The sequence below is a fragment of the Salmo salar genome, chromosome ssa20, assembly GCF_905237065.1.
Source record: "Salmo salar chromosome ssa20, Ssal_v3.1, whole genome shotgun sequence".
Taxonomy (NCBI): Eukaryota; Metazoa; Chordata; class Actinopteri; order Salmoniformes; family Salmonidae; genus Salmo; species Salmo salar.
In genome coordinates this window covers 63,380,955-63,402,330 of record NC_059461.1, presented here as the reverse complement: position 1 = coordinate 63,402,330, position 21,376 = coordinate 63,380,955, and the positions used below count along the sequence as shown (strand labels likewise).

The following is a 21,376-nucleotide window of genomic DNA, read 5'->3' as shown; positions in this document are numbered from 1 at the left end:
ATCCTCTGCATTATCATTAACAGCAGACTCATACATTTCCTCAGCAAAAACAATGTACTGAGCAAATGTCAAATTGTCTTTTTACCAAATTACCGTACGACAGACCACATAATTTACCCTGCACACCCAAATTGACAAACAAACAAACCAAAACAAAGGCAAACAAAGACATGCTTTGTTGATTTCAAAAAAGCTTTCATTTCAATTTGGCTTGAGGGTCTGCTACACAAATTGAGGGAAAGTGGTGTTGGGGGAAAAACATATGACATTATAAAATCCATGTACACAAACAACAAGTTTGCGGTTAAAATGGGCAAAAAACACACTTTTCTTTCCACAGGGCCGGGGGTTGAGACAGGGATGCAGCTTAAGCCCCACCCTCTTCAACATATATATCAACAAATTGGCAAGGGCACTAGAACAGTCTGCAGCACCCGGCTTCACCCTACTAGAATCTGAAGTCAAATGTCTTCTGTTTGCTGATGATCTGGTGCTTCTGTCCCCTACCAAGGAGGGCCTACAGCAGCACCTAGATCTTCTGCACAGATTCTGTCAGACCTGAGACCTGACAGTAAATCTCAGTAAGACAAAAATAATAGTTTATATTATTAGTTACTATGCTGTTACTAAGCAGTAATGTATTACGGCAGTGTTATCTTACTACACCTAAAAGGAAATGCACATGCGCACTATTGGGCCGGGGCTGAATAACACAAGAGGTTTTGACTAAGCGAAACAAACTGTATTCCCGTCTCCTGCCTGGTCATTTCTCCACAACACAAATTCTACACCCACCTAAAAGGAAGCGATTCTCAAACCTTTCATAACATAGCTATCACCTACAGAGAAATTAACTTGGAGAATAGCCCCCTAAGCATGCTGGTCCTGGGGCTCTGTTCACAAACACAAACATACCCCACAGAGACCCAGGACCGCAACACAATTAGTCCCAACCAAATCATGAGAGAGAAAAAAAATAATTGACACATTGGAAAGAAATTACAAAAAAACAGTGCAAACTAGAATGCTATTTGGCCCTAAACAGAGAGTACAGTGGTATAATACCTGACCACTGTGACTGACCCAAAATGAAGGAAATCTTTGACTATGTATAGACTCAGTTAGCATAGCCTTGCTATTGAGAAAGGCCGCCGAGGGCAGACCTAGCTCTCAAGAGAATAAAGGTTATGTGCACACTGCCCACAAAATGAGGTGGACACTGAACTGCACTTCCTAACCTCCTGCCAAATGTATGACTATATTAGAGACACATATTTCCCTCAGATTACACAGACCCACAAAGAATTCGAAAACAAATCCAATTTTGATAAACTCCCATATCTATTGGGTGAAATACCACAGTGTGCAATCACAGCAGCAAGATTTGTGGCCTGTTGCCACATGAAAAGGGCAACCAGTGAAGAACAAACACCATTGTAAATGCAACCTATATTTACGTTTATTTATATTCCCTTTTGTACTTTAACTATTTGCACATCATTACAACACTGTATATAGACATAATATGACATTTGAAATGTCTTAATTCTTTTGGAACTTTTGTGAGTGTAATGTTCACTGTACATTTTTTATTGTTTATTTAACTTTTGCTTATTATCTATTTCACTTGCTTTGTCAATGTAAACATATGTTTCCCTTGCCAATAAAGCCCCTTAAATTGAATTGAATTGAATTGAGAGAGAGAGAAAAATGTAATGTTATGTGTCACATGCTTTGTAAAACAACAGGTGTAAACTAACAGTGAAACGCTTACTTACGGGCCCTTCCCGACAATGCAGAGAAAAATAGAAAAATAATTTAAAAAATAATAACACAATGAATAAATATACAATGAGTAATGGTAACTTGGGTAATTGAGGTAAATATGTACATACAGGTAGGGACTAGGCGACATGATGCAGATAGTCCGGGTAGCTATTTCGTTAACTACACCGAACAAAAATATAAACACAACATGCAACAATTTCAAAGGTTTTCCTGAGTTCATACAAGGAAATCAGTATGAAGTTACGGGTTTGGATCAGAAAACCAGTCATTACCTGGTGTGACCACCATTTGCCTCATGCAGCGTGACACATCTCTTTCACATAGAGTTGATCAGGCTGTTGATTATGGCCTGTGGAATGTTGTCCCACTCCTCTTAAATGGCTGTGGGAAGTTGCTGGATATTGGCTGGAACAGGGACACGCTGTCGTACACGTTGATCCAGAGCATCCCAAACATGCTCAATGGGTAACACGTCGGGTGAGTATGCAGGCCATGGAAGAACTGGGACATTTTCAGCTTCCAGGAATTGTGTACAGATCCTTATGACATAGAGCTTTTCATGCTGAAATATGAGGTGATAGCACCAGATGAATAGCACGACAACAGGAAAATTCCTTTCGATAAAATGCAATTGTGTTCATAGTCCACAGCTTATGCCTGCTCATACCATAACCATAACACCATCATGGGGCATTCTGTTCACAACGCTGACATCAGCAAACCGCTCGCACACACGACACCATACACATGGTCTGCGGTTGTGAGGCCAGTTGGATGTACTGCCAATTGCACGCTCCCTCAAAATTTGAGACATCTGTGGCATTGTGTTGTGTGACAAAACGGCACATTTTAGAGTGGCCTTTTTATTGTCCCCAGCACAAGGTGCACCTGTGTAATGTTCATGCTGTTTAATCCGTTTCTTGATATGCCACCACTGTCAGGTGGATGGATTATCTTGGCAAAGGAGAAATGCTCACCAACAGGGATGTAAACAAATGTGTGCACAAAATTTGAGATAAATAAGATTTTGTGCGTATGGAACATTTTGGGATCTTTTATTTCAGCTCATGAAACATGGGACCAACACTTTCCATGTTGCGTTTATAATTTTGTTCAGTATATTTAACCAACTATTTAGCAGTGTCATGGCTTTGGGTAGAAGCTGTTTAGGGTCCTGTTGGTTCCAGACTTCATTCACTTCATTCACGCTTGCAGTGCGGTAGCAGAGAGAACAGTCTATGACTTTGGTGGCTGGAGTCTTTGACAATTTTTGGGCCATTCCTCTGACAACACCTGGTATGGAGGTCCTGGATGGCAGGGAGATTGGCCCCTGTGATGTACTGGGCCGTACACACTGCTCTCTGTAACGGCTTACAGTCAGATTCCAAGCAGTTGCCATACCAAGCGGTGATGCAGCCAGTCAAGATGCTAATGGTGCAGCTGTAGCAATTTTTGAGGATCTGAGAGCCCATGATAAATATATTGAGCCTCTTGAGGGGGAAAAGGTGTTGTCGTGCCTACTTCACTACTGTGTTGGTGTGTTTGGACCATGATAATTCCTTAGTGATGTGGACACTGAGGAACTTGAAGCTCTCGACCCGCTCCACTACAGCCCTGTCGATGTGGATGGGGGGCGTGCTCAGCTCTCCGTTTCCTGTAGACCACGATCAGCTCCTTTGTCTTGCACCACTGAGGGGCCTCCGTGTTGAGATAGAGAGTGAAGAACAACAGAGAGACAGGAAAGAAAGGAAATGAGAGAGAGAGAAAAGAGAGTGCAGTCATTAGACTAGAGCTCCTGTCTGTCTGCCTGAGTGCCCAAACAACAAGCTGTAACCCAAACATGGCTGACCTCTATCATTAGCCTGCAGTACATGGTGCTGAACGTGATGGAGAGGGAACACTGGCACTGCCAGTTCATCTGAATAGCAGTAATTATAGCAGGTTAGGGGGAGTGAGGGCTGGAGTTACTGAGGCTTCTCTGAGCCTGCACCTTCTACATCAGATAGTCTGTGAGCTTAGAGACTCAGAGTTCTATATGCTGCTGCTCACACAAGCCCACAAGTCTTCAACAGTGAGTTAGTGGGATATGTTACTCTTTGAAAACGAATGGGGAAATGACATGAACATGAGACCCTTACATAATCCTTACATAATGTATGTCCATACAGTAATTATGCACATTTGGAATACCTTTATAATAGAAAGATAAACAACATGCTGAGTCAAAAGTTGACCCTTAATTGGAGACTGAGAACTACCTTGAGTTATCTTTTTCCCATGTGATATAATCAAAAAACACAATACAAACCAAACAAACAGAAAGTGACGATGTCCATATTTTCAGATCCCAAAGTAGTAGTTACACTCTCCCACTTGGTCGCAGGTTCAGGAATGGCTGAAGAATTGCAACATTTACCTGGAGCTAACTCTGCAGATAGCACTGCTGGGTGATTTGAAAAGCCATAGTCAATCGATTAATAATATTATAATAATCTTAGCAAAAATGTTTATCTTCAATTTACAATCTGTAGAAACTATGAGAATAGAAAAATTCAGAACTTTTGTGAAACATCACAGCACAATTGAAAAATATATGGCAATTAGAAATCAAAACTGGATGGTTTTCAGAGGAAGATGGAAGGGGTTGAGGGTAGCTAACAAAAAAAACGAAAAAAAAAGATTACTAATGTAAAAAAAAATTACATTTACATTTTAGTCATTTAGCAGACGCTCTTATCCAGAGCGACTTACATTAGTGAATGCATACATTTCATATTTTTTTTATTTAATTTTTGTGGTAAAATATACTGTGTCTGTAAAAATGTCATATACTGAACAAAAATATAAATGGTAGGGTTAGGGGAAAATAATAAAGAAGGAAGATATATTTCATAATAAAATACAGTATATATTTAAAATAATATATATTTACCAAAAAAATATATATGGGGGATTGGAAATGGGGCAGACAACTACATTGATAGAAGCCACAATCCTTGCACTTTGAGATATCAGCTGATGTAAGAAGGGCTTTATAAATAAATTTGATTTGATTTGAATCTATCTGCAATAATAATGCTGATCTACTCCCCCATAAAAAAGTAAGAATAAATAATCTCTCCCACTGTGATGCCAGCATAACAAGGGGGTGTGTTTTCCTATTCATTATTGAATAAATCGAAGCCCAGGGGTATCACAGAACAGAAAATGAAAACAGAGAGCGAGAGAGAGCGCAGGGGATTTGGGCGCAAGCACTTCCTTGCTCTAATTGGCTTCTGTTTTGATTAGACACTGAGAGGAGGATGGGGGGACGACTCTTGAAACTGAATGAGGAGTTGAAAGAAAAGGAAAGAGGCTATGTGTGATATAAACATTTTAAAATCCACTGTACCACTCAGAACCATGTAGCTCAGGCCAAAGGGTAAGGTGGGCTACACTTTCTCAACTGAACACTCCCCAACCAACACTCTCAATTGAGGGACATTTGTCATGGTTTGGCTTGCAACCACTCTCCAGCTGAGCAATGTGTGACATGCTCTGTCTGGTTTCCAGCTTGAGAGCCATCCACCCCACTCCTATAGCTATACCTTACTTCCCTTAACCACACAGTCATTTTCTCTACGTCCTGGGTTCAGATACATATGACAGTACAAGCAGTGTTGTTGCACTCTGTGGAACGAACAAGGCCCTATAATTGCAATAGCTATGCTCGTCATACCAACACCTTAATGGAACACACATCCCTCCTCAGAATGTAAAGTTGAGGTAAGGATCTGGAACTCAAAGCTTAGACTGATAAGTCTCGATCCATTTATATATCACTTAGGTATGTGTTACTGATCACATCCTCTGTTAAAAATGTTGACAACAACAAAAACACACTGGGAGCGACTCGTAAAACTTCACAACCACTTAAATGTACCACCAACTTTTGGGGAACTAATTTCAGGATTCAGAGATGCATACATCACACTCAGGGTGGTAAGACATATGAAATTGAACAGATGAGTCTCTTCATTCAGAGTTTGGTACACAGTATTTACAGGTGGTGACTCGACAACTCTGTTGTGGTTAGAGTTTTATGGTCAACTATTTGTGTTGGCAGTTGGCAATCCACTGGAAGGTACCCTTATGTGAGACAAAATACTACAACATTTGAGGAAATGTACAGTACAGCTACAGGTAATGTAATCATGCAACCTAATCCTGTTCGTCCCCATTGGGACCATAGATATGTAGAAGTCCAACAGAGACCTGTGATTAAAAAGTGACTCAGACTCTTCTTGTTTGTCAGCGAATGTGAAAGTGATTGTACTGTTGACTGTGCCAAGAGATTGCATTTTGTGAGCTTTCAAGGTTGTTCCAATTGGCTTTCTTTGTTCCTTAATTCATCCATCAAAGAATAAACAACATTCATCTGTCACTGCTAATATAATCATTAGTCTGGTCTATTTTCCTGTAATTAAATAACAAGGCCAACTTATCCGTCTAGTGGCAGTATTTTTCTGAGAATGTAACATATTACTGCACTCTCATCTCTGAAATAATGCTGTACCCCATATAAACAGTATTGATAAACTGATTGTCATTTTTAACAAGTTATCGTACGAGTATTCAGTGCCACATTGTGTGCTAGTTTTAATGTATCTTGGGTACCTAATATCAATACAATAAGCTCACTTTGGTGTTTATATATATTGTATCTCCATGGTCCTACTATACATAAGGATTTGTCTCACGTTTCTGACACTTTAAGAGCTACTCTGTGTAACAGCCTTATGTAAGCCAGAGCTTTGCAGCAGATATGGAGTAGAATACAGAGCAGGGAGAGAATAACCAGACAGGTCCTTTCTACTTTGGGGGTCTTCTACAGACCCAGGTGTAGGTTATTGATTCTCTTCCCACAACCCCTGTATCTCTGCATGTGGAGCACCGTGAGTCTGGCAAGTGAAAGTATAGGTTAGTAAACCTATGACCATGGAAAAAATGACCATGGATAGAACAGAACTACATGTAACTGAAACAAGATGCATGTTTAATTCCAGAGAGACAGCACAGCACAGAGTTGGGCCAACGAAACCATCCGCTACAGTACTGTATACAGTTGAAGTCGGAAGTTTACATACACCTTAGCCAAATACATTTAAACTCAGTTTTTCACAATTCCTGACATTTAATCCTAGTAAACATTCCCTGTCTTAGGTCAGTTAGGATCACCACTGTATTTTAAGAATGTGAAATGTCAGAATAATAGTAGAGAAAATTATTTATATCATCTTTTATTTCTTTCATCAGATTCCCAGTGGGTCAGAAGTATACATTCACTCAATTAGTATTTGGTAGCATTGCCTTTAAATTGTTTAACTTGGGTCAAACGTTTTGGGTAGCCTTCCACAAGCTTCCCACAATAAGTTGGGTAAATTTTGGCCCATTCCTCCTGACAGAGCTGGTGTAACTGAGTCAGTTCTGCCCACACATTTTCTATGGGATTGAGGTCAGGGCTTTGTGATGGCCACTCCAATACCTTGACTTTGTTGTCCTTAAGCCATTTTGCCACAACTTTGGAAGCATGCTTTGGGTCATTGTCCATTTGGAAGACCCATTTGCGACCAAGCTTTAACTTCCTGACTGATGTTTTGAGATGTTGCTTCTATACATCCACATCATTTTCCTCCCTCATGATGCCAACTATTTTGTGAACTGCACCAGTCCCTCCTGCAGCAAAGCACACCCACAACATGATGCTGCCACCCCCGTGCTTAACGGTTGGGATGGTGTTCTTCGGCTTGCAAGCCTCCCCCATTTCCCTCCTAACATAACGATGGTCATTATGGCCAAACAGTTCTATTTTTGTTTCATCAGACCAGAGGACATTTCTCCAAAAAGTACGATCCTTGTCCCCATGTGCAGTTGCATACCGTAGTCTGGTTTGGAGCAGTGGCTTCTTTCTTGCTGAGCGGCCTTTCAGGTTATGTCGATATAGGACTCGTTTTACTGTGGATATAGATACTTTTGTACCTGTTTCCTCCAGCATCTTCACAAGGTCCTTTGCTGTTGTTCTGGGATTGATTTGCACTTTTCGCACCAAAGTACGTTCATCTCTAGGAGACAGAGCGGGTCTCCTTTCTGAGCGGTATGACAGCTGCGTGTTCCCATGGTGTTTATACTTGGGTACTATTGTTTGTACAGATGAACGGGGTACCTTCATGGCGTTTGGAAATTGCTCACAAGGATGAACCAGACTTGTGGAGGTCTACAGTTTTTTTTCTGAGGTCTTGGCTGATTTCTTTTGATTTTCCCATGCTGTCAAGCAAAGAGGCACTGAGTTTGAAGGTAGGCCTTGCAATACATCCACAGGTACACCTCCAATTGACTCAAATGATGTCAATTAGCCTATCAGAAGCTTTTAAAGCCATGACATCATTTTCTGGAATTTTCCAAGCTGTTTAAAGGCACATTCAACTTAGTGTATGTAAACTTCTGACCCACTGGAATTGTGATACAGTGAAATATAAGTGAAATAATCTGTCTGTAAACAATTGTTGGAAAAATTACTTGTGTCATGCACAAAGTAATGTCCTAACCGACTTGCCAAAACTGTAGTTTGTTAACAAGAAATGTGTGGAGTGGTTGAAGAATGAGTTTTAATGACTCCAACATAAGTGTATGTAAACTTCCGACTTCAACTGTACATAGTTCAAACAGCAGGACAGTGCTGAGCTAACTAAACCATCCGCTACTGTACTGTATACATAGTTCAAACAGCAGGACAGTGCTGAGCTAACTAAACCATCTGCTACTGTACTGTATACATAGTTCAAACAGCAGGACAGTGATGGGCTAACTAAACCATCTGCTACTGTACTGTATACATAGTTCAAACAGCAGGACAGTGCTGGACTAACTAAACCATCTGCTACTGTACTGTATACATAGTTCAAACAGCAGGACAGTGCTGAGCTAACTAAACCATCTGCTACTATACTGTATACATAGTTCAAACAGCAGGACAGTGCTGGGCTAACTAAACCATCTGCTACTATACTGTATACATAGTTCAAACAGCAGGACAGTGCTGGGCTAACTAAACCATCTGCTACTATACTGTATACATAGTTCAAACAGCAGGACAGTGCTGGGCTAACTAAACCATCTGCTACTATACTGTATACATAGTTCAAACAGCAGGACAGTGCTGGGCTAACTAAACCATCTGCTACTATACTGTATACATAGTTCAAACAGCAGGACAGTGCTGGGCTAACTAAACCATCTGCTACTGTACTGTATACATAGTTCAAACAGCAGGACAGTGCTGGGCTAACTAAACCATCTGCTACTGTACTGTATACATAGTTCAAACAGCAGGACAGTGCTGGGCTAACTAAACCATCTGCTACTATACTGTATACATAGTTCAAACAGCAGGACAGTGCTGGGCTAACTAAACCATCTGCTACTGTACTGTATACATAGTTCAAACAGCAGGACAGTGCTGGGCTAACTAAACCATCTGCTACTATACTGTATACATAGTTCAAACAGCAGGACAGTGCTGGGCTAACTAAACCATCTGCTACTGTATACATAGTTCAAACAGCAGGACAGTGCTGGGCTAACTAAACCATCTGCTACTGTATACATAGTTCAAACAGCAGGACAGTGCTGGGCTAACTAAACCATCCGCTACTGTATACATAGTTCAAACAGCAGGACAGTGCTGAGCTAACTAAACCATCTGCTACTGTATACATAGTTCAAACAGCAGGACAGTGCTGGGCTAACTAAACCATCTGCTACTGTACTGTATACATAGTTCAAACAGCAGGACAGTGCTGAGCTAACTAAACCATCTGCTACTGTATACATAGTTCAAACAGCAGGACAGTGCTGGGCTAACTAAACCATCTGCTACTGTACTGTATACATAGTTCAAACAGCAGGACAGTGCTGGGCTAACTAAACCATCTGCTACTGTACTGTATACATAGTTCAAACAGCAGGACAGTGCTGGGCTAACTAAACCATCTGCTATGTACTGTATACATAGTTCAAACAGCAGGACAGTGCTGGGCTAACTAAACCATCTGCTACTATACTGTATACATAGTTCAAACAGCAGGACAGTGCTGGGCTAACTAAACCATCTGCTACTACTGTATACATAGTTCAAACAGCAGGACAGTGCTGAGCTAACTAAACCATCTGCCTTACTGTATACATAGTTCAAACAGCAGGACAGTGCTGGGCTAACTAAACCATCCGCTACTGTATACATAGTTCAAACAGCAGGACAGTGCTGGGCTAACTAAACCATCTGCTACTATACTGTATACATAGTTCAAACAGCAGGACAGTGCTGGGCTAACTAAACCATCTGCTACTGTATACATAGTTCAAACAGCAGGACAGTGCTGAGCTAACTAAACCATCCGCTACTGTATACATAGTTCAAACAGCAGGACAGTGCTGGGCTCACTAAACCATCCGCTACTGTATACATAGTTCAAACAGCAGGACAGTGCTGAGCTAACTAAACCATCTGCTACTATACTGTATACATAGTTCAAACAGCAGGACAGTGCTGAGCTAACTAAACCATCTGCTACTATACTGTATACATAGTTCAAACAGCAGGACAGTGCTGAGCTAACTAAACCATCTGCTACTATACTGTATACATAGTTCAAACAGCAGGACAGTGCTGAGCTAACTAAACCATCTGCTACTGTACTGTATACATAGTTCAAACAGCAGGACAGTGCTGAGCTAACTAAACCATCTGCTACTGTATACATAGTTCCAACAGCAGGACAGTGCTGAGCTAACTAAACCATCCGCTACTGTAGTGTATACATAGTTCAAACAGCAGGACAGTGCTGAGCTAACTAAACCATCTGCTACTGTAGTGTATACATAGTTCAAACAGCAGGACAGTGCTGAGCTAACTAAACCATCCGCTACTGTAGTGTATACATAGTTCAAACAGCAGGACAGTGCTGAGCTAACTAAACCATCCGCTACTGTAGTGTATACATAGTTCAAACAGCAGGACAGTGCTGAGCTAACTAAACCATCCGCTACTGTAGTGTATACATAGTTCAAACAGCAGGACAGTGCTGAGCTAACTAAACCATCTGCTACTGTAGTGTATACATAGTTCAAACAGCAGGACAGTGCTGAGCTAACTAAACCATCCGCTACTGTAGTGTATACATAGTTCAAACAGCAGGACAGTGCTGAGCTAACTAAACCATCCGCTACTGTAGTGTATACATAGTTCAAACAGCAGGACAGAGTTGAACAAACATCAGTGAGAGACAGAGTACACACACACATGCACGCAGGCACACACACACACATGCACACACACAGAGTTGGCTCCAGACCCTGCAGTAGACCGACCAGAAGTGGCAACAAATCCCAATCTAGAAAAGTACTTATTGTCTTTTCATTATTTAGTGATTCAAATGCATAATGTTACCCGCCATTAGTTAAAATATAGGCGTACATAACAGAAAGCAGAGGCGGTCTGGATTTCACTCTAAGATTTACAGCCTAATAAAATAGGTCTTCAAAAGATGTCACATTTAATTTGCATTAATAATAGACCGTAAAACAGAGACGCAGCCAGCCAGTCTGTAATGTATACCAATACATCATAGCCCAAACAGAGCACTAAATTTGCATTTGGCTAGGCTGTTAAATCGGGAGGGAAATCAGGACAGTGTACAGCACTATGTGTAGTAAACATTGCATAGCGACAATTCCTTTTACAGTAGCCAAAACAACACCTAACTGTAATGGTTCTGTGAAACCGAACACAATGTCCTGTACATAATGATTTGTCATATAACCATTACTAATGGTGTGCTTTAAAACCAACCTGTGAGAGACAGCGAGAGAGAAGCTACATTCCTCCTGCTTGGAATATTATGCATCAGACCCCACTGCATCACCAGACCACAAATGATACTGTCTACTACGGCTTGCCCTCAAGGAGTGGGTCAGAAGGCTATGCAGATATCTGTGGGGGAGAGGTGGAGGCAAGGTATGACCATTAGCCTGTCACCTACAGGGGTACGTAACCTCAGTCCTAAGGGAGTGCTGGAAGGCATGACTAATCAATCTGTTGTCTCACTTAGGATTGTGCCTGTGTCCAGAGGCTAGTCATGACACCAATGTCTTGAGGCATACAGAGGGGAGCAAGGCATGACCAATCAACCTGCTGTGTCAGTGAAGGCCAAGCCTGTGTGTGTGTCCTGTCCTAAGGAATGACTAATCTACCTGCTGCTCAACAAAATATGAAACCCATGTCCTGAAGGCAAGGCAGAGCAAGGCATGGCGAATCAACCTGCTGCTAAAGGACCAACGCTGTGTGTCCAGACTCCAGAGGGTAGGCGTGACTAATCAAAGTGCAGGCTGACTGCAGGCTGCAGCAGTGTTATGCATTGGCCTTGTCTGTGATGCCCGGGGAGACCTGATGGCCAGTCCTCACTTCCAACGCCACAACACACACACAAAATACATTTTATGATGGCGTTAGACAGTGTAACGTATGGTGTTAAGATACTCAGAATTGGATCAGAACAACAAAAAATTATCATAGGGCCACACTAAACAAAATTCACACAAATCTTATGGAAGATGCAATTCATGTGCAAAATCTTATCTAACTTAAGTTGATTCACACATACACTACCACTCAAAAGCTTGGGGTCACTTAGAAATGTCCTTGTTTTTGAAAGAAAAGCACATTTTTTGTCCATGAACATAACATCAAATTGATCAGAAATACAGCATAGACATTGTTAATGTTGTAAATGACCATTGTAGCTGGAAACAATTGATTTTTATGGAATATCTACATAAGCGTACAGAGGCCCATTATCAGCAGCCATCACTCCTGTGTTCCAATGGCATGTTCTATTAGCTAATCCAAGTTTATCATTTTAAAAGGCTAATTGATCATTTAAAAAACCCTTTTGCAATTATGTTAGCACAGCTGAAAACTGTTGTTCTAATTAAAGAAGTAATACAACTTGCCTTCCTTAAACTAGTTGAGTATCTGGAGCATCAGCATTTGTGGGTTCGATTACAGGCTCAAAATGGCCAGAAACAAAGAACTTTCTTCTGAAACTCGTTAGTCTATTCTTGTTCTGAGAAATGAATGCTATTCCATGCGAGAAATTGCCAAGAAACTGAAGATCTCGTACAACGCTGTGTACTCCTCCCTTCACAGAACAGCGCAAACTGGCTCTAACCAGAATAGAAAGTGGAGTGGGAGGCCCCGGTGCACAACTGAGCAAGAGGACAAGTACATTAGAGTGTCTAGTTTGAGAAACAAATGCCTCACAAGTCCTCAACTGCCAGCTTCATTAAATGGTACCAGCAAAACACCAGCCTCAACGTCAAAAGTGAAGAGGCGACTCCGGGATGCTGGTCTTCTAGGCAAAGTTCCTCTGCCCGGAGTCTGTGTTTTTTTGCCCATCTAAATCATTTATTTTTATTGGCCAGTCTGAGATATGGCTTTGTCTTTGCAACTCTGCCTAGAAGGCCAGCATCCCAGAGTCGCCTCTTCACTGTTGACAATGAGAGTTTCAGAAGAAAGTTCTTTGTTTCTGGCCATTTTGAGCCTGTAATCGAACCCACAAATGCTAATGCTCCAGATACTCAACTAGTCTTAAGAAGGCAAGTTTTAATGCTTCTTTAATTAGAACAACAATTTTCAGCTGTGCTAACATAATTGCAAAATGGTTTTCTAATGATCAATTAGCCTTTTAAAATTATAAACTTGGATTAGCTAACAGAACGTGCCACAGGATACAGAAGTGATGGTTGCTGATAATGGGACTCTGTACACCTATGTAGATATTCCATAAAATAATCTGTTGTTTCCAGCTACAATAGTCATTTCCAACATTAACAATGTCTACACTGTATTTTCGGATAAATTTTATGTTATTTTAATGGACAAAAAAAAAGGCTTTTCTTTAAAAAACAAGGACATTTCTAAGTGACCCCAAACTTTTGAACGGTAGTGCATACTTTAAGTTACAGTGCAGCAGCAGGTACACAGCACAATGCATGACAGCCAACAGTCAACAGCCAAGGTCGTAACTGTTATACTGTATAGTTAAGCTGGTGCTGAATATTCATCCTGTAGTTCATATTCATAGCTCCTTCTGCTCCACAGAGTGCTAAAGACACCCTCATCACACTGCTTTAAAACATCTCTAGTTATGAAAACCCTTCACCGGTGTGTACAGCGTACATAGCCATAAAAAGGAATGATGATAATGTTGATCTATCCTACACACACAGTAAGCAATGATACTGTAGAAATAGAAATTAAGATTGAGAATTGACACCCGCCAATGTGGCCATGGCTGACAGTTGATATCAGATCATATCCTGTCCATGCTTATTGACAACACAATTGATTCCCTCCGCAGTCTCTAAGAGAAGAGCTGTGTCAACACATAACTAAACCCAGAGCCTACATAATGCCTCCTTTACCATGACTAGTCTGGTGTAAATAAATACAGTATACAGTAGAAAGCCTTTAGCCAACTACTGAAGGCAAGGTGCAGCAGAGTGACAACAGCATTACCTCTACTGCATTTCCTCCAGTGGAGAAGTCTAAATGGCACAATGACATGATACATTTCCTCAAGATGTCTTATGCCAAGTGTATTAGACCATTGGGTCTTTACACCTCAAAAAGCACAAGAAAGAGGATTTCGACACCCACCATCTCAAAAACCTTTCAATACAGCCATTAAATACTAGCCGCAAAAGGACAGACAAAAATCTATGATTGAAGACAACTGATGTTAAAGTATCCCACCAATATTGATTACAACTCTGGTATTATATATTCAAGTGACAAAAGAAAGATAACAAAATAAATATTCTGCAACTATAGTATACTGTGTGAAAAGACAACCACACAATTCCTAGTCCCACACAGCTCAGTCTACTACACAGGTTATACGTGTATATGAGCAGAAGGTTGTTGGAGATCCCAGTTTCCCAGTCCCTGCTGTTCTGTTGCTTACCCATACTGATCCCCATACTCTGTGGTGGGGTACAGATGCAGTGCAACAGGCTCCTTCACCGGGCTCTCCATCAGGACTCTGGGGGTAGGGGTTCCTGAGCCCGGTAACTCTCCCTCTCCTTCTACCTCAGGTACAGGCTCCTCTGTCCAACCCAGAGGCTCCTGCTCTGTCATCTCCTCCTCCATCGGACGGCTCCGCAGGCAGAGATTCCTAGTCCTTAACACAGCAGCAGGGTGCCTGTCCCCAGACAACTGAGCCCGACTGCTGCCTCCCGAATTTGGGCTTCTCCCAAAGCAGCAGCATCAGTATCAGGAAATCCGTTTTTAATATTTGAGCCATGGAAGTGGCTCACTCACTCACTCACTTACTCACTGACTCACTTTCCTGACTCTCTCCCATTCTCTCTCTCTCTCTCTCTCTCTCTCTCTCTCACTCACTCACTCACTCAATCACTCAATCAATCATTCAAACATTCCTCCACATGGGGAAACACGGTTGAAGACTCATTATTGACTCATTATTGAGTCTTCAACCGCCTGAATTTGATTTATTGAGTACCAATGACTGACACAGCCTTTCCTCTGCGGCTGCGCTAACGCTCACACCTAGCAGCGTGTATTCACAGCGCGTAGCAGCATCATGTGCGACAAGAGAAGGTCGAAAAGGCTACCTGGTGCGCGACATTCTTAAAAATATGTGACAACGATAAGCAAGCGTAAAAAGCGTGCGTCGCCGCAAGGCTCAGCAGTGATACAGGCTCAGAGGAGCGCCCATAGAGCCTCACAGCCCCCGCGGGATGGGCAATCGGCTCGCTGAGGCAAGGTGTTCTAATGAAATGTGTGAAAACAGAAATTCACACCTCCAGAACATCACAGCTCTCCAGAAGAACTTCCGGTAAATTGTTAACAACACACTCATCATCAGTATGATAGAGGGTCAGTGATCAGTGATCTAATCATCATAATGCATTTGGATCAATTATCAGTCTTAATCAGTCACTAAAACTAACTGAAACCTTTATTTAACTAGGCAAGTCAGTTAAGAACAAATTATTATTTACAATGACAGCCAAACCCGGAAGATGCTGGGCCAATTATTCGCCGCCCTATGGGACTCCCAATCACGGCCGGATGTGATACAGCCTGGATTCGAACCAGGGACTGTAGTGACCCTTCTTGCACTGAGATGCAGTGCCTTAGACCGCTGCGCAGAAATGTGCAGTGTCTTGTGATCAAAATCAAAATTAACTCACTAATTCATGCCATGGTAGGCCTGCCATACAAGATCGAAATGATGATGCAGTGCTGTGATTAGCATACAGTTTTTCTCTTTATCTACTTCACAATGTCAAAATAAATGTTTTATTTATGGGTTTTCGAATAAAGCCTATTCTCTATCCCAATAACACCAATAGAGAAATGTAATTATGATGGTCTGATGTAGACTTTGCTATTAATTAAGCCTACTCTAAAATAAAGCCAGAGGATGAATTCGATTCCATATAACACACATTTAAGCGATTCTAAAATTCAAACATCATACTGAAACACTCTGAAATACTCCATCCAAAATTATATTCACTCCATCAAAGAATGGCCAATCATACTAGACAGAGGAACGTATGCTATTAAATAACAACAAGTGTATAACAACCACCTTGTCTAAGGCAGTCGAAAATGGGCTATTTCCAATGGGTACCGAGAAGTTCAAATGTTACTGAAAATTATATCTTGAATTCCAGACTTACCGTTTTTGGAGAGCAGTGGGTTGTCTTTGAAAGCGATTAATCAAATCCGTAGTCGACAGGATTCCCGAGTTAGACGCACTTGGATCCAGTTAAAATACCTCGCCTGAATTCTCATAAATGGTGGTCGTTTTTTATTTTTGAAGTAAAATATTCAATTTTAGCTACAATGTGGAACAATTTATCCACATTAACAAAAGGATGCGTTGGTTGGTCGTCTTTCTATTGACAAATCCATGCGTAGCCTACTGGGCACATTCACTGCCCCAGTTCCAGCCGGCGCAATTGAACTGTAGCACTTTTGGACCAAGTCCCATAAATTTTAACAGCACCTATCAGTCCACACCATATCCATATGCTACATTGATAGTAGGCTGTGCTTAACCAGTTGAGTAATGGCTCTTGCCTGGTCAGTCTCTCCTTGTTGAGCGCGGGGGGCACATTGGTTAACAACAGCCTGTGGAAGAAGAAATTATGACTGAACCATTTTCATAAGGTTGGGAACTGTTTCTCCGTAGAAACACCTAGAATTTACACAAAAACGTGGATTGGCGGGGCAAACAACCGTTAAACACCGAACTCCTGAGACATTGATTGTATAGGAGCCTCGTCTTGAACGCCGCTGAAGGCTCTAAGCGTCAATTTCTCCAGGCGTCGGCACCAATACATCTGCCAGCTATAGGACAGTTACACGAAACAAACGGCTTGTGTTACTTAGGACACATTTTATAAGCAGTGAGCACCTAATATCCGTTAGGTCTGCGCGCCTTATCGAAAAGTGGGCTCATTTGCATCCCAATCTGCATCCCAATTTGGAAATGTGGGAAGCTCCAAAAGAAATGACAACAATTATGAAAATGTTTATCTTATACAATTAGGGAACTTTAATATCAATAAAAACATTTAAAAATTGACATGCATAGCCATTGCCCTTTTGAGGTTACAAATGGGTAATATAGCCCATTAATTGTCTTCAATACATTTGAGTACATTTAGATGAAATGGTAATTGGTCACCTAAATCCATTTCATTCATGTTTTTCAATACTTCATTTTATCTTCCTTTTGGGTGTTCTAGACTTTCAGGCATTTTCAGAAGATTAAACGCACTGTATAATTAACATTCCGGAGACTCCTGTTGCAACATTATAGTCTGCATGAATATAGCGAGATTGCTATAGATTTCACAGTAGCCAACAGAATAATTGTAATCTTCCCCATTATACTGAACCATATCTCCAGAAATTCTCTTGACAGGCACTCCTCCCCGGGAGGAGGACTGTGACCAAAAATTGGCGTTTGGCATTTCTAACACACCAAACCATTCTTTTCTGTTAGGCCCCCACACAGTCCATTTTTTCCTCGAGACTCCTACACAGGCATTTTTTTTTTGACAGATAAGCATAATTTAGCGCTAAAAACCGATGTTACACAGGCCCACTGGGCTAATAAATGAACTAGCTCATCTGCCATTTCCTGTCTGACCGTTCCAGTTAACACCACATTCCCTATGGCTCTGAATGATCCCACTATCATTAATAAGTTAGTTTCTATTACTATTTAATACAAATATATCCCAGGGAGTTGTATAGCTTCATAATGCAGATTACATTAGATTTGCAGCTAAATCCCATGTGTCTGGATTGGGAGAGAAAATGTGCTTATACTATAATATTTAAAGTCAGTTTTGATTTGAAACTTGTGAGGCCTGTAGTATAGAGGCAGCAAGCTTGAAGTTTGATTTACTTATGACATTATCATTTCATGGTAACTTAGATGATTAAATTAGTTTTCGCATCCACACTCATTAATTTCATGAACACCTTTACTTACAGTCTTTCATCACTGTAGGTGTTAGAGACAATGTGGATCCAGGCCAATGTGTCCATTGGTACAATCAGAGAGGAAGAGGAAGAGGCCCAACTCAGCGGAAAATCTGTCTCTCTCCAGCAGGTGGCGTTTTTTAGTTGTTTCGCCCACCAAGCAAGGAGTTTTTGTGTGGAGGTCAATTAGAGTGTTGAATTTGATCAACAACAAAACATGAATGGTTTATTTGCTACGTGAGGTTTATTTGATTGAATATAAGTTTCATAATGCTTAAGTTGTTACGAGTGTACAGGTATAAGTAGGACACGTGACATCCCGGCAACTTTGGGAAAAAACACTTTATATCGGAGTTGTCTCAAGATGGCAATGCATATTCATGGTACAAGGCTAGTAGCATAGCATCTCTATCCATTGAATACAGGCGGTTGACCTCAACAACCCACATCAAATATTTAAAAAAGGATTACAATGATGAGATGCATCCACCAATCCAAAGAAAGGATAGGCGGGAGCTACACAGCCCGGTGTGCTGCTTTGTGGACAACGACTCCCATTGTTTGGCAGAGCGACATGTATCTTGTCAGTATATCTATCATCTTTAGTACCATAGAGCACAAGTAAGGACTCAACTTAAATGTCACCCTCTTTTTTTACTGTCATACTGCATTTACCTACTTCAGTTCCCGCCTGCTATAAGTCCAACCACATGGATGGATGGAGGGTGATGGAGAGACACTGGCACGTACTCACCATACTGCAACAAGCCTGTGGGTCGTTCCACATCAAAAAGCACAAGAAGAGGATTTTGACACCCACTGAAGTTGAAGTTGTTAGGTTTATGTCCCATCCAACATCCTGATATTACCAAGTTCAAACCACTAGATGGTTCAATGTTAAAGGGTTAGTTCATCCAAATTACAACATGACATATTGGTTTTCCCAATCCATGTGTTGGTTTTGTTGGGCACCGTTTCAAATGCTAGCTTTTTAGCATTTCTGTCACAAATTCAATGCAAGTCAATGGTACATATATTAGCATTTTCACACTTCATGTCCAAATCATCCTAAAGTATCTAAAAATTGATTGTGTAACTCAATGATGTTACTTAAAGATGATATGAAGCGTGAAAATGCTAATATAGGTACCATTGACTTGCATTGGATTTGTGCCACAAATGCTAAAAAGTTTGCATTTGAAACAGTGGCCAGGTAAACTAAACCGAAACATGGGTTGCTGTCGTACCTGGTCTGTAGACTGGTTAAAGGGTAAGAAAACCAATATGTAATTTTGTAATTTGGGTGATTCTTTAAAAAAGAACAACCTAATAGCAGGAACAGCACCATCTATGGATGGGACATAAACCCAACTACTTCAATGGCATATTTCTCTGAACAGGGGAAAAAAACATAACCAAATTCACTGAGAATACATTACATGAAGAAACAATACTCTGAGCTCCAGCTCAATACTACTTGTCAAACATAGAGAACTGATACTATACACTGAGTGTACAAAACATAATGAACACCTTCCTAATATATCGTGGCATGGATTCTACAAGGTATCGAAAGCGTTCCACAGGGATGCTGGCCCATGTTGACTCTAATACTTCCCACAGTTGTGTCAAGTTGGCTGGATGTCCTTTGGGTGGTGGCCCATTCTTGATACAGACGGGAAACTGTTGAGCGTGAAAAACCCAGTTCTTGACACACTCAAAACGGTGCTCTGGCACTTACTACCATACCCCGTTCAAAGGCACTTAAATATTTTGTCTCGCCCATTCACCCTCTGAATGGCACACATACACAATCCATGTCTCAATAGTCTCAAGGCCTAAAAATCTTTCTTTAACCTGGCTGTTGCCCTTCATATACACTGATTGAAGTGGATTTAACAGGAGATATCATTAAGAGATAATAGCTTTCACCTGGATTCACTTGGTCAGTCTGTCATGGAAAGAGAAGGGTGGGATTGACGTGGGTGTGGGGGGGGGCATGGGTGGCTTTTTGACTTTCTTTGGATCCTCATGTCTTACTCATTCTTAGAAAAAAGTTTGGTCTAAATCGGATCTTAGGTACAATAATTATTGAATATTATATGAGTCCTATAAATTAAAATGGCCAATTTGGGTGCAATCAATTAGCTTAATTTCTCAGAGATTAAATTATATTTCAACAAAATAATGTTTCCGGAAGGAGAAAACCTATTCAGTTGTACAACTGAATGCATCTTCCACATTTAATCCAACCACTCAGAATCAGAGAGGTACGGAGGGATGCCTTAATCAACACCCACGTCTTCGGCACCCAGGGAACAGTGGGTTAACTGTCTTGCTCAGGGCTAGAACGACAGATTTTTTATTTGTCAGCTCAGGGATTTGATCCAGCAACCTTTCGGTTACTGGCCTAACGCACCCACCTGTCATGCTACCTGCAATGCTTATGTTATCTGTTTCTATCTACAGAAACAATTTTTCAGAACAATCTGAGATGGTGGGTGTCATGGCTTGCTGAAATGACATGGAACAACCCCTGTGAGAGTAAGTTAATTAACAGAAGAGCAAAAAGACATAGGGAAAACAACAACAACAACAACCAAAAACACAAATCCATTCAGTAGCTGAAACAGGGCCGGATTTCCGAACGAGCATGCTGGGTATGTGCCCTAGGGTCCCGACTTCCTGGAAGTTGTGGCCCCCCCATATCTTATTATGAACAAGTCGGTCGGGGACCCCCAAGATAACATATGAACACGTCATAAACTATGGCAAAATGTGTCAAAATTGCAAGAAATTAGCTTTAAATCTGCAAATCTTTCTTTCAGCCTCATGACAAAATGTAGCAAAATGTGTAAAATACCATATAGAATTGTGCATGCCATATAGAATCTGGTCACTGTGTTGTCTGTGCTGTGGGAATATTTGCAGTAAGCGACTGAGCCACTTGATAGTTCATTA

At 41.1% G+C, this 21,376-nt stretch overlaps 1 protein-coding gene across 2 annotated transcripts in view; it reads right to left on the bottom strand.

Annotated features, from left to right (window-relative positions):
* The window catches only part of caln1 (calneuron 1), a 102,789-nt gene extending 85,531 nt beyond the window's left edge, over positions 1-17,258 (bottom strand). The window contains exon 1 of one of the 2 annotated variants that reach the window (XM_014163126.2): positions 16,597-17,258. The gene's annotated coding sequence lies outside the window, so the exon portion shown is untranslated. The remainder of the gene's footprint in view (positions 1-16,596) is intronic. The other variant, XM_045703761.1, reaches the window with a different exon arrangement.
* Positions 17,259-21,376: the final 4,118 nt, after the last annotated feature.